This window comes from Haliotis rufescens, unplaced genomic scaffold (genome assembly GCF_023055435.1).
Source record: "Haliotis rufescens isolate VD_foot unplaced genomic scaffold, xgHalRufe1.0.p SCAF_11, whole genome shotgun sequence".
Lineage (NCBI taxonomy): Eukaryota > Metazoa > Mollusca > Gastropoda > Lepetellida > Haliotidae > Haliotis > Haliotis rufescens.
In genome coordinates this window covers 30043252-30067899 of record NW_025963791.1, presented here as the reverse complement: position 1 = coordinate 30067899, position 24648 = coordinate 30043252, and the positions used below count along the sequence as shown (strand labels likewise).

The 24648-nt window shown below is 38.1% G+C and overlaps 1 protein-coding gene across 3 annotated transcripts in view; it reads left to right on the top strand.

Annotated features, from left to right (window-relative positions):
* The first annotated feature begins 5971 nt into the window (after positions 1–5971).
* LOC124132589 overlaps positions 5972–24648 on the top strand; it is a 42571-nt gene continuing 23894 nt past the window's right edge. For 2 of the 3 annotated variants that reach the window (XM_048392522.1, XM_046496567.2), the window contains exon 1: positions 5972–6084. The gene's annotated coding sequence lies outside the window, so the exon portion shown is untranslated. Of the gene's footprint in view, positions 6085–16920; positions 17053–24648 lie in introns of those variants that run through there. The other variant, XM_046496566.2, reaches the window with a different exon arrangement.

Genomic DNA, 24648 nt, shown 5'->3' with positions numbered 1-24648 from the left:
CCATGGTCTGTATCTAATAGTGCTGTGAATATCAATTCATTTCGTTGTCAAGTTTGGTTTCCATGGCAACCTGACGAAGAAAAACTTAAATCCAAGATGGCGGCCAAACGGCTGGAAATATCCATTTTTAGGCCTGGATCGAAAATGATCGCTATCTTATGACGGTGTCACATGCAAAATATGGTAGCTATTGGAGCAATTTTGGCGGAGATATATGCTATTTTGTGCCGTTTTTATCACTTTTGGCATTTTCACGGTCTTTAATCCAATATGGACGCTAAATGACGCAACTTTTGACAAACAGCTAAGAACAGGAAATGTTCAGCGTCTGATGCTGGTGCATTGTGGTCATTTGTAGCACTTTCTATCAAGAACTTTAGCAGCTACGTAGTTTGCAAAGTAAAAATATTAGAAGCTATCAAAATCCAATATGGCCGCCACATCACGTGACTTTTGACATAAGAGCAAGAAGAGATCTTGTTCAGAAACCAAAGCAAGTTTCATCAGAAGTTGTTCAAGTGCCTTACCTGATAAGTTTCCAATGCTAGAGCTTGCTAAAGATGTCCTATAAAAAGTTTGAAAATAACTTTCAGCCGGAAGTTGCAGTCAATATGGCGGCCATTGAAGACATATCTCAGAATTTTTTCTTTGAAGTTGTTAGTATGGTACTTGGAGCCAAAGTCTGGAGAGTTTGGAAGCTTTTGAGCTGGTAGTTTGAGCTGAGGAGATTTTGGGAGTCAAGTACTGAGATATCTGCTAAAAAACAGTGCAAAAACACTTAATCCGATCTGGAGGCCAAACGAAGCAATTTCGCTACATTGGATGTGTAGAGAATTTGTTGGCCATCTGATTGCGCACCAGTTCAAGAATTTTGGAAGTCTTTGGAGCTTTCGTGGCGGAGATATTAGCTGTTGAAATCGCGATTTTTAAAGTTGTTTTGAGTTATCTGCCCTTAGTCTTTGAGTCTAGAGTCTTAAGATTTTTGTGGTATCTGCTTCAGGACCTAAGCTATCTTTGTGGAAATTTTGAAGAGATTCTGAGCAGTAGTTTTGGAGGTAGGATTGGAACAAAAATCGGCGGAATAATAATAATAATAATAATAATAATAATAATAATAAATAATAATAATAATAATAAATCGAACAATTACAATAGGGCTCTTGCCAGGATGGCAGGGAGCCCTAATAAGAAATCCTTATTTTTGCGATTTTGGCACTTTTGACCCTGGGATCGGGTAGCTGGACTAAAACCATTTAAAAAAAATCAAGGTCACCAAGGTCACGGGGTCAAGGTCATTTAGGTGGTCCGTAAAACGAAAATGTACTTTTTTTGGCGAGCTCTCACGCGACTGTTATTGCATGTATGGTGGAAGTGGTTGGTAATTATGCATTACCCCGACCAGTTCTAGCACATGTATAGGTAAATTTTGATGATATGCATGTCCGCCGTCCGTCCGCGCGTCTGTCCACCAAAACTCTGTTTTGTCATTTTCTCACGAACTATCTAACTTACAAAGCTGAAACTTTGCAGACATCTTCCCATGGTCTGTATCTAATAGTGCTGTGAATATCAATTCATTTCGTTGTCAAGTTTGGTTTCCATGGCAACCTGACGAAGAAAAACTTAAATCCAAGATGGCGGCCAAACGGCTGGAAATATCCATTTTTAGGCCTGGATCGAAAATGATCGCTATCTTATGACGGTGTCACATGCAAAATATGGTAGCTATTGGAGCAATTTTGGCGGAGATATATGCTATTTTGTGCCGTTTTTATCACTTTTGGCATTTTCACGGTCTTTAATCCAATATGGACGCTAAATGACGCAACTTTTGACAAACAGCTAAGAACAGGAAATGTTCAGCGTCTGATGCTGGTGCATTGTGGTCATTTGTAGCACTTTCTATCAAGAACTTTAGCAGCTACGTAGTTTGCAAAGTAAAAATATTAGAAGCTATCAAAATCCAATATGGCCGCCACATCACGTGACTTTTGACATAAGAGCAAGAAGAGATCTTGTTCAGAAACCAAAGCAAGTTTCATCAGAAGTTGTTCAAGTGCCTTACCTGATAAGTTTCCAATGCTAGAGCTTGCTAAAGATGTCCTATAAAAAGTTTGAAAATAACTTTCAGCCGGAAGTTGCAGTCAATATGGCGGCCATTGAAGACATATCTCAGAATTTTTTCTTTGAAGTTGTTAGTATGGTACTTGGAGCCAAAGTCTGGAGAGTTTGGAAGCTTTTGAGCTGGTAGTTTGAGCTGAGGAGATTTTGGGAGTCAAGTACTGAGATATCTGCTAAAAAACAGTGCAAAAACACTTAATCCGATCTGGAGGCCAAACGAAGCAATTTCGCTACATTGGATGTGTAGAGAATTTGTTGGCCATCTGATTGCGCACCAGTTCAAGAATTTTGGAAGTCTTTGGAGCTTTCGTGGCGGAGATATTAGCTGTTGAAATCGCGATTTTTAAAGTTGTTTTGAGTTATCTGCCCTTAGTCTTTGAGTCTAGAGTCTTAAGATTTTTGTGGTATCTGCTTCAGGACCTAAGCTATCTTTGTGGAAATTTTGAAGAGATTCTGAGCAGTAGTTTTGGAGGTAGGATTGGAACAAAAATCGGCGGAATAATAATAATAATAATAATAATAATAATAATAATAATAAATAATAATAATAATAATAAATCGAACAATTACAATAGGGCTCTTGCCAGGATGGCAGGGAGCCCTAATAAGAAATCCTTATTTTTGCGATTTTGGCACTTTTGACCCTGGGATCGGGTAGCTGGACTAAAACCATTTAAAAAAAATCAAGGTCACCAAGGTCACGGGGTCAAGGTCATTTAGGTGGTCCGTAAAACGAAAATGTACTTTTTTTGGCGAGCTCTCACGCGACTGTTATTGCATGTATGGTGGAAGTGGTTGGTAATTATGCATTACCCCGACCAGTTCTAGCACATGTATAGGTAAATTTTGATGATATGCATGTCCGCCGTCCGTCCGCGCGTCTGTCCACCAAAACTCTGTTTTGTCATTTTCTCACGAACTATCTAACTTACAAAGCTGAAACTTTGCAGACATCTTCCCATGGTCTGTATCTAATAGTGCTGTGAATATCAATTCATTTCGTTGTCAAGTTTGGTTTCCATGGCAACCTGACGAAGAAAAACTTAAATCCAAGATGGCGGCCAAACGGCTGGAAATATCCATTTTTAGGCCTGGATCGAAAATGATCGCTATCTTATGACGGTGTCACATGCAAAATATGGTAGCTATTGGAGCAATTTTGGCGGAGATATATGCTATTTTGTGCCGTTTTTATCACTTTTGGCATTTTCACGGTCTTTAATCCAATATGGACGCTAAATGACGCAACTTTTGACAAACAGCTAAGAACAGGAAATGTTCAGCGTCTGATGCTGGTGCATTGTGGTCATTTGTAGCACTTTCTATCAAGAACTTTAGCAGCTACGTAGTTTGCAAAGTAAAAATATTAGAAGCTATCAAAATCCAATATGGCCGCCACATCACGTGACTTTTGACATAAGAGCAAGAAGAGATCTTGTTCAGAAACCAAAGCAAGTTTCATCAGAAGTTGTTCAAGTGCCTTACCTGATAAGTTTCCAATGCTAGAGCTTGCTAAAGATGTCCTATAAAAAGTTTGAAAATAACTTTCAGCCGGAAGTTGCAGTCAATATGGCGGCCATTGAAGACATATCTCAGAATTTTTTCTTTGAAGTTGTTAGTATGGTACTTGGAGCCAAAGTCTGGAGAGTTTGGAAGCTTTTGAGCTGGTAGTTTGAGCTGAGGAGATTTTGGGAGTCAAGTACTGAGATATCTGCTAAAAAACAGTGCAAAAACACTTAATCCGATCTGGAGGCCAAACGAAGCAATTTCGCTACATTGGATGTGTAGAGAATTTGTTGGCCATCTGATTGCGCACCAGTTCAAGAATTTTGGAAGTCTTTGGAGCTTTCGTGGCGGAGATATTAGCTGTTGAAATCGCGATTTTTAAAGTTGTTTTGAGTTATCTGCCCTTAGTCTTTGAGTCTAGAGTCTTAAGATTTTTGTGGTATCTGCTTCAGGACCTAAGCTATCTTTGTGGAAATTTTGAAGAGATTCTGAGCAGTAGTTTTGGAGGTAGGATTGGAACAAAAATCGGCGGAATAATAATAATAATAATAATAATAATAATAATAAATAATAATAATAATAATAAATCGAACAATTACAATAGGGCTCTTGCCAGGATGGCAGGGAGCCCTAATAAGAAATCCTTATTTTTGCGATTTTGGCACTTTTGACCCTGGGATCGGGTAGCTGGACTAAAACCATTTAAAAAAAATCAAGGTCACCAAGGTCACGGGGTCAAGGTCATTTAGGTGGTCCGTAAAACGAAAATGTACTTTTTTTGGCGAGCTCTCACGCGACTGTTATTGCATGTATGGTGGAAGTGGTTGGTAATTATGCATTACCCCGACCAGTTCTAGCACATGTATAGGTAAATTTTGATGATATGCATGTCCGCCGTCCGTCCGCGCGTCTGTCCACCAAAACTCTGTTTTGTCATTTTCTCACGAACTATCTAACTTACAAAGCTGAAACTTTGCAGACATCTTCCCATGGTCTGTATCTAATAGTGCTGTGAATATCAATTCATTTCGTTGTCAAGTTTGGTTTCCATGGCAACCTGACGAAGAAAAACTTAAATCCAAGATGGCGGCCAAACGGCTGGAAATATCCATTTTTAGGCCTGGATCGAAAATGATCGCTATCTTATGACGGTGTCACATGCAAAATATGGTAGCTATTGGAGCAATTTTGGCGGAGATATATGCTATTTTGTGCCGTTTTTATCACTTTTGGCATTTTCACGGTCTTTAATCCAATATGGACGCTAAATGACGCAACTTTTGACAAACAGCTAAGAACAGGAAATGTTCAGCGTCTGATGCTGGTGCATTGTGGTCATTTGTAGCACTTTCTATCAAGAACTTTAGCAGCTACGTAGTTTGCAAAGTAAAAATATTAGAAGCTATCAAAATCCAATATGGCCGCCACATCACGTGACTTTTGACATAAGAGCAAGAAGAGATCTTGTTCAGAAACCAAAGCAAGTTTCATCAGAAGTTGTTCAAGTGCCTTACCTGATAAGTTTCCAATGCTAGAGCTTGCTAAAGATGTCCTATAAAAAGTTTGAAAATAACTTTCAGCCGGAAGTTGCAGTCAATATGGCGGCCATTGAAGACATATCTCAGAATTTTTTCTTTGAAGTTGTTAGTATGGTACTTGGAGCCAAAGTCTGGAGAGTTTGGAAGCTTTTGAGCTGGTAGTTTGAGCTGAGGAGATTTTGGGAGTCAAGTACTGAGATATCTGCTAAAAAACAGTGCAAAAACACTTAATCCGATCTGGAGGCCAAACGAAGCAATTTCGCTACATTGGATGTGTAGAGAATTTGTTGGCCATCTGATTGCGCACCAGTTCAAGAATTTTGGAAGTCTTTGGAGCTTTCGTGGCGGAGATATTAGCTGTTGAAATCGCGATTTTTAAAGTTGTTTTGAGTTATCTGCCCTTAGTCTTTGAGTCTAGAGTCTTAAGATTTTTGTGGTATCTGCTTCAGGACCTAAGCTATCTTTGTGGAAATTTTGAAGAGATTCTGAGCAGTAGTTTTGGAGGTAGGATTGGAACAAAAATCGGCGGAATAATAATAATAATAATAATAATAATAATAATAAATAATAATAATAATAATAAATCGAACAATTACAATAGGGCTCTTGCCAGGATGGCAGGGAGCCCTAATAATAAATCGAACGATTACAATAGGGCTCTACAGCCTTTCGGCTTGGAGCCCTAACAAGTAAAACGGTGCCTCGTGGGTCTCCTCATGAGCTACACTTGTCCAAATGGTTTTATTTTTTCCAGCGAAGGGCAGGTAACTCTTGTTGGAATCTGCACGCGAGCGAGAGGGCGCTGACTCGGGGTCCGCTCGTGTCAACGTGACCGTGGTTCTTCTATTTTACCTTTCGGGCGTTTGTTTTAGGTGTCAACTATTTCGCCGATCTCCCCTCAACAGTGACACGATCAGACGTAAGTTACAGCACAGTCTACACACTCATTGCTTCGTAGTAACGTGTGGAACAGTCGACAACATTGTAGCACATGTAATACTTCATTGTAGCAGTTTGTAGCGAATACGTTTTGGGCGGAAAATGTGATGATAGTTTGAATGGATAGTTTAGGTGATGACGATTGCATACTGCATGTAGGATCGTGATTAGGAGTTTCCGTGATCTCTTATTACTAAGAAATATGTGTTTATGTATGCTTCATGTTGTTTGACAATATTCCTATTTGTACATGCTTACGGGTATCATGGGTATCTTGGATTTTTTCCATTCAAATAAATGTTTTCAATCTGCAGAATCAGCTGATCAGGATATAGTGAACATCTTACTCTGTCATCTTCATGTCAAGACAGTGTTGAGAGTTGGAAAAAAAACAGCAGCAACCAAATTTAGTTAACTTTATGGCAATGGGACATCTACCTGTAAATAATCAAGGCTATGGGTCTGTTATACAAAGGGACTTTATCATTGCGACGATCGTAAGTCTTTGTTAGATTATGTGAGTAATGACATTTGTAGCGCTTAGCTTAACTTGTTTATAGGTCATTTTGTGATGCTAGTCCCAGAAAATACAGTGGTTGCTTGCATCAGCATTATTCATATTCAGATCATTAATAAATACTGTATTTTGGTGTGTAATGCACATATTTTAATTACAACTATGTAGTGGGTGTGTGCATTTTACATGCAGACAATAAGCTTTGATTTTTCCCTTCAAAGCCACTGGCACATAACAGCCAAAATATATTGTCAACAAATATTTACTAAACTACTCAAGTAAGTCCTGTTATTACACTATCTGAAAAAAGAGTTAATTCTATATCTGGCTTCTATTTTTATTTTATTTTATACAACATTCCATTCAGTACTATTGTCTTTGGTTTCGGTGAAATAGTTTGTAAACTGATCGTCAGATTTCACCAACAGGCCTTTATTTACAGCAACCCCATTCAGACTATTACTATTGATGCCTTGAAACAAACCCTGCTAGCCAGAGAATGGAAACATATGTCCTAAATGCCATCCTTTAACTTAAAACAAGTCATTTGTTATTTAGGGGTGGTCGGGTAGCCTAGTGGTTAAAGCGTTCGCTCGTCATGCCGAAGACCCGGGTTCGATTCCCAACATGGGTACATTGTGTGAAGCCCATTTCTGGTGTCCCCCGCCATGATATTGCTGGAATATTGCTAAAGGCGGCGTAAAATCAAACTCACTCACACTCACTGATTTGTTATTTCATGTCAATATTGGGAGACCCTGTTGTTGCGATTGCTGATTGGTAGATCTAAAATGGTGACTGTCGGAAACTATTTTGTATGTAGAAAATAACCAGTAATATACCAGAGTATGAATGTTTTTTTGTTTTAAATATATATAATTAAAACAGCTTCTAAAGTCACATTATGTTAGAATATATTATTTTTGGTTCAGTTATGGTTTCAGATTGAATTTCTTCCGACTGTTGCATTAAAATTCTTTGAAGTTATATTGGGTACTGTTATATCCTAGGTAGGTACAAGCTCCCATGTATATATTAGACAAGTGAGTGGCTTATCATTTCGGAACAACAAATTCAGTAAATGCCTATAAAGTGTAAATTTCTGTTTAACGCCGCACTCAGCAATATTCCAGCTATATGACGGCGGTCTGTAAATAATCGAGTCTGGACCAGATAATCCAGTGATTAATATTATGAGCATCGATCCACGCAATTGGGATCGATGACATGCATCAACCAAGTCAGCGAGCCTGACCACCTGATCCTGTTAGTCGCCTTTTACAGCAAGCATGGGTTGCTGAAGACCTGTTTACAAATGACTCATACAGGGATGATTGGTGAAATAACGGGAAATTTAATGCTCATATCTTGCTGACGTTGACTGAACCTTTTCCTTTTTATATACAGAAGTCAGAAATATTTCATCCTTTGTTAATTTTAGCAATATTTCACCTAAAGTATGGTGGGTTCTGAATAAATGCATCTGATGCCTGCATGCAGAATTATTTAGCGACTATTATTGTAAACATGAATGATTTTTTAGTACTGTCGCTGCCATTATACTACATATCATGTGACTAACTATGGGTTCAGGAAATCCTGTGGGTACCCAGGTCCTACTCCAGATCCATCTGACTACAATGGATACAATGACATAGAATCAGCCCGGCCACACATTTTAATCATCCGATCCCTGTTTCAGTTTGCTCTGACGAAAACTCTTGGAAGTAATGTTTTATAATTTATAATTCAGCTTGAAGGCTAGCTGTAGTGGATACACAATACTCCAGAGTGTTTTTTTTTATCTAATTATAATACATTTAATGTTTGTTTGTTGATAAATGCCACACCCAGCACAATTCCATCTGTATAACGGACAAACCAGTGATTGATATCGTGTACATTGATCTACGTAATTGGGATACGATGACATGCATCAACCAAGTCAGCGAGCCAGACCACCCAATCCCATTAGCTGCCTCTTACCTCAAGCATGGGTTGCTGACGATCTAATCTCTACACATTTGATAGAATGGTGATATTTTTCACTAAACATATTCCGAGTGTATACTCAGTGGAAAGCACAAAGAGAAAAGTTGATATCTTTTCCCACTTGAAATTAGTTTAGAGCAGGTGTAGTGATAAGAAAGGGCCGCCTCATATGACCTGTATGACTTGTCCCATTTCACACAGTCAGCTTAGTGCTGTGACTCATCGTGCTCTATTTGTATACCTTGTTATACTTTGACATGGTATCATTACACCAAGATAGAATTCTATATGTGTCAGATAGCCCTGTCTGGTAGGGATGTTGTGGTGTGGGAATTACTGTAAATCTTGAAATTAACGCGAATGTGATTTAAATGCGAAAAATTTGAGTGCTCTTTGCTCGCATTATTCAACATCACCTTTATATTGACAATAAGACATTTTCGAAAGCAGAAATACCAACTTAGACATTCGCTGAAAACAAACAACTATGTATTCCACATCACTGTTTATTGAGCAGTACTTGTAACAAGAAAATAAACAATGTCATTCAAACACCAATTACATCCTCTGAATTGTCAATGCTTGGGTCAAGACAAGTTCTACTTACTTTTGTCATCACTGATCACACCTGCAAGTCCAGACAGACGCCACCCACGCAACACAGTGTCTTTGTTGTTTGCGACTGCGTCAAAGGCCAACACGAGCCAGCGCATGTATTGTTTTAGCGGAAGTACTCTACTCGGCGCTAATAACGGTGCTTTTTGTTGTGTGATTGGATTAATGTAAGGTTGGATTAAGGTGAGGATTCTCCTGTAAACCTCGCAGAGGACATTTTCTTAAGATATAAATCCACTGATTCTGGAGAGAGGGGTGGCACATTCATATTGAGTCACATTTTTGGCTTGGGACCAGCGTTCGCATTCTTTTTGAGGCGCATTAATTTCACGATTTACAGTATTTCAAAAGTAGTGCTGTTTTCTTGATATGATAATGATTATAAAGTCCATATTTGAAATGCACCAAATCCACATCCTAAAGCATGCTCAAAGCATTACTATAACCCTGGTCAGTTGATCAAGGTGCACTCAATTTGCATTCTCAGCTCCCTGGGGAGTATACAACCCAGATCATGTTCTTGCTTGAATGTTTTTATTTTAGATGTAATAAACCATAGTGACCTTATGTAGTCACTGACTAGTGGATATATCTGAGGATCTGAATTCAGTGACCTTTGACGAACATGTTGAATCCCTTTGAAATAATAATCAGGAAATTGTTTCAAATATTTTGACTTATACCCATTTATTGACATGACAGATTAACCATAGTGATATGAAAGAATCAAGTGTTTTTTTACCTTCTCTTGAGTACTGTATTTTGCTTTTGTCCTCAGCCCAAAATTTAACCTTGGTTAGACTTTGACTTTGCCTTTTGATAATTATGATTGCTGATTAAGTGTAGAACTGCTCCAGGACATAGAATAGTGTTAGGCTGTAATCCCCTGAAGCAGACACAATTTGGAAACCGCCTACCATATCTCTGACTGTGTGTCATCTTCTCCATGTTATAGGAGGCATTTATTTACAGAAAAGGGGCGGTTTGGTAGCCTAGTGGTTATAGCGTTCGCTCGTCACGCCGAAGACCCGGGTTCGATTCCCAACATGGGTACAATATGTGAAGCCCATTTCTGGTGTCCTCCGCTGTGATGTTGCTGGAATATTGCTAAAAGTAGCGTAAAACCATACACACTCACTATTACAGAAAAGTATTCAAAGATAAATGTTTCTCTTGTAGCTAGTCTTCCTTTATCAATCATTCAAGTTTCTGTTTAGGAATATAAATGTGTTTCCTCTTTACTTATTATCATGATAATATAGTCTCAGGAGAAAAGACCAAAGCAGTCAAAATGTTTCTGTGGGTTATCATGTATTCACAGTCGTACTGTTGTTTTCTACCATTGTCGCCCTGTTCCTAATGATATTTTCCTTACAGCCAGTGTGATATGTTTATGTCAATATAAGAAACATATATATATATATATATAAGTAGATTAGATCAAATGTTTGATGCAGTGTTATGACCTATTCTAAACACAAAATCTTGTTATATTATGGATATGCCTTGTTTTGACGTCCAAAGAGGTGGTAACTGGTGATGGTATTTGAAGTTATTGTTAGGGCTGGGACGATACACCAACTGTGCGATCTGATAGTATCATGCATATCATGATACTTCCTCACGATTCGATACGTATCACGATACTTAGATGTGCTCTTATCTATGGTGAGTAAGCCATATTGTTCAATGACAGGATGGCCAAATACCTGGCACCCTAACGATTTACAGTTGGCAGTGTAACATATGGTACAAGGATGAAAATATTTGTTTTAATATATAGTGTTTGGTGTAATATTTATTAAAGAATACATTTACGGTAAGATAGTGTGCGATTGTAATAGATAATTGTATCGAGAAGTAAAAAAATGTTTATCCACCAATGCATCTGTGTATCGTCCACCTACAACTAATTGTTGTCCTCAAGATGTCTTGACATGAGGTAGCCACTAGGCAACTTTATGATAAATGATCGATCCATAAATCTAGAGGGCTGTTACTCTATTGACCTAAATAGTGTCAGGTGGCCTCTAATGGCCGGTGATGCTTAAAGTACCGTTGTAGTAGATTATCACCTGAAGTCTGGAGCTTAGGTATTGTGTTGGAGACATACTGTTGATAATATCAGCAAGATCAATAGCATTGAACAAAAAAGATAGGATCATGTATTTTGGGGGGATATATTTTATGAAATTGCTCAGTCTTCACAACAAAAAATATCCCCCTAAATATTCATGATCCCTAACTTATTTTGTTAAGTGTATATGATATTGCACCAAATGTTGTCCCAAGTTCCGACACATTTTGTGAAAACTCAACAGTAGGTTTCAGTTTTGATCACAAATACATACATATATAGATGAAAATGTAATTATGATTGGGGTTTTAAATAATTAATACAATATCTACTTCTGATTCAAAATGTGTTTTATTCACTCTTCGAAAACGTACATTGTCACTCACACATTTCAGTATATGCTGGGGTCTGGTATGTCGTTATTGAAGGCCTGACTTTCTCCGGGTGGACAGTATCTTCTTTCACATCTGTAACAAACACACTTATTAATTTTGAAATATTGTTATTGTTATGAATATGTTAATTTATGTTTTCGGTTTTACAAAATATGTAATGAGGTGGTGAGCATGGTGAGAGAGAACTGCTGCACTTTGGGGTTTGGAGCACTTTTCACAACTGTTATCAAAACCCGACTGGCGAACCATAGACTGATCTAGCATCGAAATCGAACTGAAGGATAGTTGAGAGATCTTAAGGCCAAAGATAGGAGGCCAAGATTAAAATATCAAGAACTGGAATGCCCAGGTATAAGATCAGCACAAAGATTGCAGAACCTGGTAAACTGCTGTATGTATCCCATCTCATAACAAGGAATATTGATAATTCAAATGTTTCTATCAATTATGTGAATTTATGTCAACTACTAAATAAATGTTTGGGTTGAGACATTAAAACTACCTCCAATTGTGTTGCATAACAAACATATTTCTTTACTTATAGGGGGCACGGGTGGCCCAGTCGTCTAAGGCGCCGCGATTCGCTGTGCAGAGTTGCATCCCTTGGGCATGCCAGAAACCTATTATTGTGGGTTCGAATCCCGGTTCACCCCGATTATGTTTCTAGGTTTGTCAGCACCATACCCGTGCTCGTGGGTTTCACTAAAGTGGTTAACGTCTGAGACCTGCATCATTTCGGGATTTCCTCCCACATTAAGCTGATACGCCACGATATAACTGGAATACTGTTAAAAGCGGCGTTAAACCCAACTCACTCACTCACTCTTTACTTATAAGCAACAGGCATAACTCAAATTAGTAAATGAGCTGTTGTGTCACTGGATTGTCTGGTAGGGCCATGATTTTCTGCAGGATGCCATCCCAGGGCAGGAGTACTGATGTCAGGCAACAAACACTTACTTTTTTATACAAATTGTGTGAGTGACACAGAGCTCCAGATAAGCTTTTGGTGTTGTGGGTATTTTACCCATGCATTTTAAAATCATTGGGTATCAGTAATTTTATCTGGGTATTCAAATTTCTGTTACCCACTAGTTTTTTCACATGTGGGTATTTAAGTTAAATATTTAAAAACACTATTCATCTAGTCCCTGTAAACTGGTGTCGTGTGGGTTCGAGCTCTTTGTAGGACTCACAAATACCACGATACTTCCACAAGAAAGTGTGATGGCAAATAATCATGATGTAACTGTCATCGTGGAGTTTGGCAAGGTTGACGGAATTCTCGTTTATAATTTAAAAATAAGTTACTGATTTGCGAATCGAATATGCAGGGTTACTTCACAATATTTTGATGATATGCACAGGTTTTATTTTTGTAGCGTATCTGTAATGTTTATTGGGTATTTGATACGCTTGGATTTTATTTTACTGCGTATTTCTGCATTTCTGATGTGTATTTTACGCAGATACGCAGCTTATCTGGAGCTCTGGTGACAGAAGCTATCTGTAGGGTAGGTTGATCTCTGGATATAGTATTCACGACCGTCCGTACGTCCGTCCGTACGTCCCACCTGTTTGTTGCCGCGATATCTCAAGAACTAAACACTGGATTGTCTTCATATTTGGAACTATGGTGTATATACAGACTCCGCAGACACCAGTCGGTTTTGGTGACCTTGACCCCATTTTCAACGTCACAGCAGGCATATCTGCTTTTGGAGTTGGAAAACGGTGTTGCCGCGATATCTCAAGAACTAATCTCTGGATTGTCTTCCTATTTGGTACTAGGGTGTATATACGGACTCCGCAGACACCAGTCGGTTTTGGTGACCTTGAGCCCATTTTCAAGGTCACAGCAGGTAAATCTGCTTTTGGAGTTGGAAAACGGTGTTGCCGCGATATCTCAAGAACTAATCTCTGGATTGTCTTCCTATTTGGTACTAGGGTGTATATACGGACTCCGCAGACACCAGTCGGTTTTGGTGACCTTGACCCCATTTTCAAGGTCACAGCAGGCATATCTGCTTTTGGAGTTGGAAAACGGTGTTGCCGCGATATCTCAAGAACTAATCTCTGGATTGTCTTCCTATTTGGTACTAGGGTGTATATACGGACTCCGCAGACACCAGTCGGTTTTGGTGACCTTGAGCCCATTTTCAAGGTCACAGCAGGTAAATCTGCTTTTGGAGTTGGAAAACGGTGTTGCCGCGATATCTCAAGAACTAATCGCAGGATTGTCTTAATATTTGGAACTATGGTGTATATACAGACACCGCAGACACCAGTCGGTTTTGGTGACCTTGACCCTATTTTCAAGGTCACAGCAGGCAAATCTGCTTTTGGAGTTGGAAAACGGTGTTGCCGCGATATCTCAAGAACTAATCGCTGGATTGTCTTCATATTTGGTATTTTGGTGTATATACAGGCGGGGGACATTTCGTCACTTCTGTGACAAATACTTGTTTTCACTGTTTTGTCTTTTACTCCCATGGAATTTGTTTAAGTGGATTTTCAAGATATTATGCTATAGACATTTATATTTTTGGGGCGCAAATTTAGGTAAACTTGATTACACTGAAATACCATGCAGTGCCAGGAGGAAATTACTCTTTGTTAGGACAGATGATCATTATGACCCTGTATCTATGGAAAGCAAGAAATCTTGAATAAGCCTTGATTCCTTCACATGTTGGCTACCTGGAATTTAGATGGGCTCCTAGGTGTCTGAATTGACTCCTTGGGAAAACATGTCAGGCGCCACATGACTGCTTGCAAAAACACGTAAATGTGGAGTTGTGTTCAGCAGGGATGTTTAGGTGATGTCACACCAGGAAGTTGTTCTACAACTGTACTCTAACCAACTTCACTTAACACTTACTTGCTGTATATAATGCCACTAATCTATTATGAGCCCAGCCCTACTTGATGTTACATGTCACATCTTCGCTGACATATACATCTCTCAGGGTCTATTTTACAGTGTTTTAGATTAAGCATGAAGTCAACTGGTCAAGAGGTCCTTATTATAGACCTATTCTTAAGGTGCAAGTAAAGTCAACATAGCAAGTTTGCAGAATTTAATACTTTCGGGAATACCAAATCTCAAATTCAAAAAAGAAATTAAATTTGAAAAAGATAAATACTGTTAAACGGAAGATAAAAAATGACAAGCAAAATCATCCTCCAAACAAAAAATTCCTCCACTGAGGCTACCAGTGTTTGAAGCGCTTCACAATTTCAACGATAGGGCCGGCGTCCAGTGTGCCTGGTGCTTTAATAGGGGTTTTCCAGCACTTGTCCACCACCTATCAGTATGGGTACAAAGTCACCCGAGCGAGGTGATGGGTAAGATGGTAGGGGATCTTGAATTGAGTAAATGTAGTTGGTGAAAAAAGATATTTTGTATATTATGTGTATCGATACTCATGCTAACTCTTCCTTTGTCAATTCTTTTAAATACAGTAGAACACAGATATAACGAACACGGATATAACCAACAAACGGATACAACGAACTGTTAAACAATCCAAGATTTATCTCCTATATAATATCATATATAATTTACGTATATAATGAACTCTCTACAACGAACTAACGGATATAGCGAACTGATATCTGATCACCGACAGGCCCATCTATCACTAATTAGTGACGTGTATAGTGAACTGAGAATTTTGACACAGTGTCAAGTGTCACTGACAAATGGCTGTACGCAATCAGCGGCGAATCAACACAGTGGCGGCCAATCAATACAATCAGCGATGACGGATCAACCTTGTTAAATTTTCATTGTGTTAATCTTACCTGCACATGTAATCTTGTCTGTAAAACAAACATTAAACATATAAATTTTACGAGATTGTGTCCAAGTGTCAGTTCAATTCCATATGCTAACATGGCGGGCAATAGTAAGAGGAAAGCTATCAGTTTAGACACGAAATTGAGAATTATTACAGCTGTTGATGCGGGCATAAAAACCAAGAAAAACATTGCAATGGAATTTGACATTCCAAAATCAACATTAAGTACCATTATGAAGAAGAGAGAATCCATTCTTGAATCCTGCGACTCGACTGCGAAAACGTGTATAACGAACAACTGATATAACGAACTGATTTCTCTGGTCCCTTGTAGTTCGTTATATCCGTGTTCTACTGTACATGCATCCTAAAATTCCAAGTGAAATATTAACAAGTGTATACCCAATGTATATGCTGTTAATGAATATGAACAAAGTAACGTGCATACATTTTGGTTCTTGTTTGTACAAAATGATAACAATTTTGAATTTCTAGCAACAAATGTTTACAGAACTGTGTGTAATCGTTAGTTTAATTAAAAGTGAATGTCAAGAGGTCATAATACTTATGTTAAAAGTATAGATTTAGGAGGGGGTGCTGCATTTATTTGTTTGTTTGTTTGATGTTTAACGTCGCACTATTCCAGCTTTATGATGTCGATCTGTAAATTCAGTGACTGACATCATGAGCATTGATCCACACAATTGGGATACTATGACATGCATCAACCAAGTCAGCTCGCCTGACCACCCCATCCTGTTAGTCACCTCTTACGTCAAGCATAGTCGCCTTTTACGGCAAGCATGGGTTGCAGAAGACCTATTCTACCCTAGATCTTCACGGATTGTGTTGCATTGCTGCATTTAAATACAATGGCGTCACATATCAAGGTACCTCAGGGTCCCCCCCGCACCCCGATTATGATACTACTTCTTCTACTTCTACAACTGTTGTTATTATTGTTATTGATGTTGTTATTATTATTAAGAAAACAGAGTGCAAAATGATGTTCTGACAAAGAACAGCCAACTTGAAGTAACGATAAAGAGTTATTTTTAAACTTGAAAGAACCTTCTATCTTATGCCATCACCCATTACCAATCAAAAGTTCCAAGTTAACAGGGGAAGGGACACTTTGAAGTGGAGAATGTAAACAAGATCCCAGGAGGTACAACACTAGCCCATGTCAGCTTGAAACTCAACAGGCCTCAACTCAACAGGGTCATGCAGGCAAACTCATTGATAGAGATGCTGTAGTAATGGATCGAATTACAGGAGCATACAGCTGTCAGCTCCTGAACTGACTTCCCTGGCTCAGGACTTGCCCAGATGTTGAGCCCATGTCTTATGAGATAATGGGATGACTGGCTAACATTTAGCATGTGTAGGGCTGACTAGGCAGTCTGTGCTTGCCGCCTTGCTTTGTGTACAGTTTGAAAGTTGCATTTGCCTTGGTACCTGGTGCACTGGGTTGGTGTCACGCAACACTCCATGGTAGGAGTACTGTTCACGGCAGGACATATTGCTGTTATCAGCTTTTGTGATAAAGGTAGGACTTCTACCGGGTTTTTTTTTGTGTATGTGGTGAAAGTTTATTCAGGCTGAAAGATTGTTATCTTTCTGTGAGATTGGGATATGCAGTGAGAGATGTAAGATCTTTGTTCCGTTTGACTAGGTTGCAGTTTAACCATATCTGCTGAACATGAAAAAGGAAAGGATTTGTTTCAAGAAAGAAGATACTTTGTGGAACATTTAACACATAAAATGACTTTTATCAGATTATTTTAGCTTTAGGAGCTGTATTTAGCTATTATTCTGACAAGAATTATAAATAAAGTAGATTTATTGCAGTGACATACATTAAAAAGTTAAAAACTGGAACAAGTACAAAGCCTGTTTTGTGTTAGAATGAATTACTTAGGATAGCAGTCTGTGTTGACGGATTTATATGCCAGGGTGCCGTTGTACAAACGTAAGTCTCATAATGTTAAAGTATGGGAGTTCTAATCACCTTAGCGTTAAGGTCGCTTTGTACAATGGCACCCTGGGCGCGTGCATATCCTGTATGATCCTAACTATACTATACCTGCCATGATGGCCATAATAACTAGGAGTAGGAAAGGAAGAGTCTAAAAGTAGTACGGGCCCTTGTGGTTTGTTCCTATAATACTTGACCTCTACATTTTACCTTTTAATATTAGGGTTATGACAAGGATTCCTGACCCGTGAAGATTCCAGGGTAGAATAGGTCTTCAGCAACCCATACTTGTTTAAAAGGCGACTAAGGGGATCGGGTGGTCAGGCTCTCTGACTTGGTTGATACATGTCATCAATCCCAATTGCGTGGATCGATGTTCATGATATTAATCACTGGATTGTCTGGTCAAGATTCGATTATTTACAGACCGCCGTCATATAGCTGGAATATTTCTGAGTGCGGCGTTAAACAACAAACCAACCAACAAGGATTCCTTCACTTTCATGCTCAATCTTGGATATGGATGAAAGATTACTGGCTATAGTCAAGATCTTCTAATCTATATCAGTAATCATTAAACCAGCTCACTAGGCGTTGCATTATGGGTGAAAGATAGCTACTAGATAACCTCTGATCCACCTACTGACCATACTCATACTTGTCACTACTATTACATGACCACAGTGACATTCTCAGATACTGGGACTTGCTCTTTTGAGTTGCTGAATAGAAAATGCTTTTTCACCTGTACTGTTTGTCTAGAAATACATGTATTAGAAAAAAAATTCTTTGTTAATGCTTGCCTTCCTGATAAAATGTTGAGAGGGAGCACCATCTGTGTTTGTTGACATACATATCTGTCATGCTGTTAGTTGTTAAATGTGGCAGTCAGTTATTCCAGCAGGTTCTGATGGCCTGTAGGTAATCGAGTCTGGTCCAGACATTTAGTTCTCTAATTTTGAGGGGCGGTCGGGTAGCCTAGTGGTTAAAGCATTATTAAATTATTTCTGGTACATTGATGTGATAGTATAATAAGTAGTGATTTTCATACTCATAACTGATCAATACCCACTTTTATGACAACACCCGTCTCCGTCCTTGCACGGTTTTGAAATAATTAACTGATTTTTTAGGCAGTATCATTGGGCATTTCTGGTCAATGATTTATCCATAGTTAGATTGTGTGAGAATTCTGGGATTATGAGTTCACTAAATATAAGATCAGAAGGTTGGAGTGTGTGATCTGACTGACCAATTGTCAGTGGTAATAATGAATAGTATTGATTATCTCCCCTGCTATCAGCAAATGGTATATACCTGTTTCGGGCTATTGTTGAAAGGGGATAAGGTGATGATAACAGAACAAAACAACATTCAATAAATCGATTATTCTCATGTAGACATTGGACATCAATGGCTGATATTTGTTTTGTTTGTTTAATGCCGCACTCAGCAATATTCCAGCTGTATGGCGGCAGTCTGTAAATAATCGAGTCTGGACCAGACAATCTTGTGATTCATATCATGAGCATCGCAATTGGGATATAATAACATGTATCAACCAAGTCCATGAGCCTCACCACCCGATACCGTTAGTCGCGTCCTTATGACTTGGTGGGTTGCTGAAGAACCATTCTAACCCAGATCTTCACAGGTTCCATGGCTGACAAGGAGAATAGTACTTTCAGTACCATATTTTCTCTAGTGTCATGAGTTTTGTGAACACTTTTTTAAGACATGCTTTGGGAGTCTGTCTGTCTGTCTGTTGGCTTTATGTTTTTACTTGGGCTTCTTATCATCGGCAGCATGGTTTGCTGAAGAACTATTCTACCTAGAGGGGTGGTTGGGTAGCCTCGTGGTTAAAGCGTTCGCTCGTCACGCAGAAGACCCGGGTTCGATTCCCGACATGTGTACAATGTGTGAAGCCCATTTCTGGTGTCCCCCGTGGTGATATTGCTGGAATATTGTTAAAAGCGGTGTAAAACCATAATCACTCACTCACTATTCTACCTAGATCTTCACAATGAAATGAACCTCCTTTGTGTGTAGTCTATTTAAGAAATAAGTGAAGTTTAACCTCCTGATTTGATGACTTCAATTTCCAGCTGTTCATGTCTATCGCTGGAGTTAGTGGACAATGGCATCAGTGGGTAGGAGGCAAACAGTTCAAGCGCTAAGCATGTTGTTCCTGTAACACTTCTGAATCAGGGCTGTTAGTTCAGGTGTTGACATAGTCCACTGTCCTGGTTTCTTCTATTGATCTGTCAAGCTTCTTGGCATTTTGTGGTAATGTGAGAGCATGGAAATGGCGATGATGTAGTCGGATGGATATATCCTTGATTTTGAATTTGCTGTGAAGAGTTTAGTCCTTATAAACGACAGAACCGTATCATAAAATGTTCAAGTTCCAGAATTGCTCTGATTATTTATTTAGTTATTCAGCACCATACCATTACTCAAGAATGTCACTAAAGTGGTAATATGATCTAACACCTGCATCACTAAGGGTTTTTCTTCCACATTAAGCTGAGTATTAAGCCCTACCTCACTCACTGATACAGAATCAATGACAAACAGGTGTTTGCTCAGAACCTGCTGCATATCTGATTTGTTGATTCACTAGGAAGTGACTACTGAGTGGCATCATTTGGCTTACAGGTCACTTAGGACTTAGGACTTACAAGTTCAAAGTATTTCAACAGTACATACATTATTGTAAATATATTTACACACAAGTGTTAAAAAATATATATTATATTATAAAGAAGAGAATTTCCAGGTGTCCACTTCCTACTCCTTCGTCAGTTGAATAAATATGTACCTTAGTCAACAAAAGTAATAAGATAACAAAGGTGGAAACTTAACAGGGGAAGCCAACAGTTAATTCGCGCTGATAGGTGATTAGCAATGGACAATTGGAAGCCAACATTTAACAGTTCAATAGCTCTGATTGTGTGGATCGATGCTCATGATGTCAATTACTGGATTGTCTTGTCCAGACTCGATTATTTACAGATGGCCGTCATATCGCTGGAATATTGCTGAGTGAGGTGTTAAACAACAAAGAAACAAAAACAAACCCATAATGAAATCACCCGGAAACAAGTCTGGAAAGTAATAAGTAATGTGTATACCAAGCATGACAAGTGTGTACAAACATCACTGCATGACAGCTATACACAAGTGCTAATTACTAATTGACAGCAGGACATGGTTAATTACACTTGACCAGGTGCCAAGTCAATTAGTGATGTGTGTAGGGAAGGCGTGAGAAGTTATGTCAGTCAACTGGTATTGTCTAGCAGCAGACACACATGTGAAGGAAGGCAATTAGAGGACTATTAAGAGCTTGTTAACAATGACACTTGACCAGCTGACCATGCATAACCAAGACCTGTGTTTTTGTATACAGTGTTATGTCAACTTGTAATGTATTTGAATAACAATGAAATTTTTTGTGATTTAATTTATTCCTCTAAAGTCCTGGATGTTGAGCATGATCATAATCTATGTATTGTTGAAATATATATCTTAAAAGAGCATACAGTCATATTTAAGAATGACATTTTTGCCGGAATTATTTAGATAACTTACATTGGTGACAAATGAACATATGGCTCCAGACACTGAACAGATTTGTAGCTTAGTATTTTCAATTGTAGTGATTTCTAACATGGTGACTGAGACCATTTTAATACATTTAGATACTTTGATTCATCTTTAATTATGCTTGTAATAATAGGCACACTAGGACTGAAATGATACATACACCTAAGTTGTACATATTAATCTTTTCATTTTGATTTAAGACCATCCCAATATAATTATTTTTTTGGATGTTAATATCTATAGACAGGAAGATAAAAACATCAAATGTTTGAATATATTTCTTCATTGTACCATGTATTCTTGTGTATAATACATGCCTACCATTTTTGAAATCCTTTCATGTGAGTGTATAGCATAGAGCATATTAAGTTTGGAAATCATGTGCAGCATATCATAATAAGAATAAAGACACTCTGTGGTTAAACACTTGACTGGTGGTTAGTTGTATCAGTAAGTGGTACACATTGAAAACATCTGTTCATAACGTACATACTTCTCTATATGTTTCTATGGTTCGCGTTTCTTTTGGCAGTGAGTATCTATAGAAGGTTAATAGACACGCTTTTTAATTAAGATTAGTTAATGAACAGATTGGGATATGGACTTTTATTTTGTTAGAGCAAACTTAACCTGTCAGAATTAACTCATAATTTAAATATTTCTGTAAAACAAACTTCAAACTGGAAGAAGAATTCTAAATCAAAGCAAAATAATATTGTGTATCATATCACCGGGTTTATTGAAATGGACTGGTTGAATCATTGAAGCCTTGGTAATAAGCGTGTTGATTATTGATAAGTATTTATGCCAGTGTGAAAGACAGGTGTGTACTGCTGGATGCTGTTTGTCTGTGGCAAGGTGTTTAGAGTAAGGTGAGGCAGTTTATGTGGCTACTGACAGGCACAAATCACTCAAGTGCGTCTAAGCATGAACATTTACTGCAGTTTGTGTGATGATAGACTGAATAATATACTCTGTATTACTCTGTAACAGTATATGAACCTACACCAAACCATCACTCCTAATTGTATTAAGGAAGTTGTTCATCCACATATCTTATCCTTTCTTTTCCATCTTCTAAACGCCTCTCAAAGATCTTGATAGACTGTATGGTTATTCCCACCAATTTGCCATGCCTCATTACAGCAACAGATAGCCATGGCTATTAACATGGTTTCTTGGAGATCTTTTATAAATCTGCCTCCCCAAATCATTTAATGGTCCATCCAACTTGAGCAGGAGAAGAAAAGATTGGGTAGCAGTAAAATGTGAAACTTACTGGAAATCAACTTTATTATCGTTTCATGAGAAAGAAATAGTTTTATTAATACATGTATAAATATTTCTAGTTTCTTCTTTTGCATCAAATATGAGGGCTGAGAACTTATAGCTCGAATGGAACAATTTACTTAAGTAATTGTAAGATATATTAAAGATATCAATTTTGAATAGGAGTATACAATATAATTAACTCCTGAACAAATTCAACAATTTAGAGGCTGGCCAATCAATATGCTGGGGAAAGCTGGAATTTTATCTTTAAAAAAATAAATTATTCCAGACAATGCTTCAAAATATATTAATGCTTCAAACTGTTGAGACCGTGCAACAAAAAATACATTGTTTGCAAGATATCTTTTGAAAGAAAATATTTCGACTCGTAGCTTTAATAAAAAAAAATATATGTGTTTTTGCAGCTGTAGCTGACAGAGCTGGAAAATATTGCTGATGTTTTGTTTCTTTGACCAGATATACTCCAGAAAGTTGAGTTCAGAATAATAGAAAGACTTAGGTGAAGCTTTGTGTGGTGGTGCATGTCACACACGGTGCAAATAGACCCTGTTATACGCCAGTGAGTCAACTAAATATCATGTATTCATAGCAAACTTCCACAGCAGAAAACATAAGAAGTATAGCTCAGGAATTGAAATTGTCAACACACAAGTTTTAATTTGGAAGACAACCTAATCTATATTAGTTCAGGTGAGAACATTCGTCCACACAGGCATTTTATGTCATTAACCTTGTGCTGGGACAAGGTTGTGTCTTGACAGCAGCTCTGTTACTTGTTTTTGCACACACAAATAGTTATTCACTCAGCGTGATGGAGGGAACATGTGCTGCTTGTTAACATTGTGTAAGGATAAACAACAATAACTGGAACATAGGTTTCATGCTATTTCAACAATGTGATTGTACATATTAGCTTAGTGTCTGCAGCAGAAACCAACATCACAAATGTTTGTTGTATGTGCAGGAGGCCATTGTGTTGTCAGACCTTATCAATTCAAAGAGAGATGTGTAGTAACATCTAAAGAAGTGTCCTTACACAGAAGTTGAGAATGGTTGCCTGTTCACAACATAGCTGGTATTTGTTGCTTGAACAGTCAATATATTGTGGCTTCTAAAGCTGGTAAGCTATTTATTCAACACTATGAATGTAAACGTCAGGACACAAGAACTGAATGCTTCAGTGCTATTTCTACGATTGATTAGCTATTGAAATTTGAGGACCTGGTGTGAACCATTTTAATGATTAGATGCTAGGGCTCCAAGTGGATTAACCTATTTCTTATACTGCTTTTATTGACCAATTTGAAAGAATCTAGCTGTCTAAAATGCTGAATCAACATTGTTTTGACGTCTGTATATTCACGAAATCTGTGCTTAACCATGTTAACTGTGAGAACACTGTTGAAAGAACCTAACTATCTAAATGGTGAAACAACATTGTTTTGACGACTGTAAAAATCAAAATAACTGTGAGAACACTGAATTGTTCCTGCACCTGAAATGTTATTCTCAGAGTCTTTCACCTCAGACTGGCTACTGACGGGTGACGAAATGCAGTTTTAGGGCTAGTATACAATTTATATGGGATCTACTCAAACACATTCATCAATAACTTAAATATTACTTTCCAATTAGGAGATAAACCTGCTGTGTTTTGAAATTTGATGTAGTCCCACTGTAGAATAGATACCTTCATTATAATTTTGAACCAAGCGCTTTAGCGCGAGGTTCCAAATTATAATAATGAGGTTGACAAGTTGATGTTAGTAAATATTTACACATGATTTAGTTGTTAAATTCACAGAACTTCTATATCGCAGTGGCAAAAGACTACATTCCTTAGCCTTCTGAGTGGACTTCATAGGTTCAATCCAGTTGGCAACATATTTTTTTCAACAATTTGTCTGCCATCAAGTCAGTGATAAAAAGGTTGTCTTTTCCAAGTTATGTTTGGCCAACAATTGAGTAAGTTAATCCCTGGTTCCAAACAAAGGAGCTGTTGTTAATGTAAAGTTTTTACAGTGATTAGACTCAGGAACTTTAGGCTTCTGCAACAAAACCATCTTATAGCTTGATTTCAACAAGTTAGGTGACTGTGCTATGTGTATGTAGGTCAGTAGGTATGTGCTCAGGGTTGGTTGTTTGCACACTAAACATCACATACTAACAATGACTGGTGTGTAAGGTGATGTAGACTGGGCTGTGGATCAATCAGAGAACAGTCCCCGTCTTGTGGAGGTTCCCACATCCTGGGAGAAAGCTGTT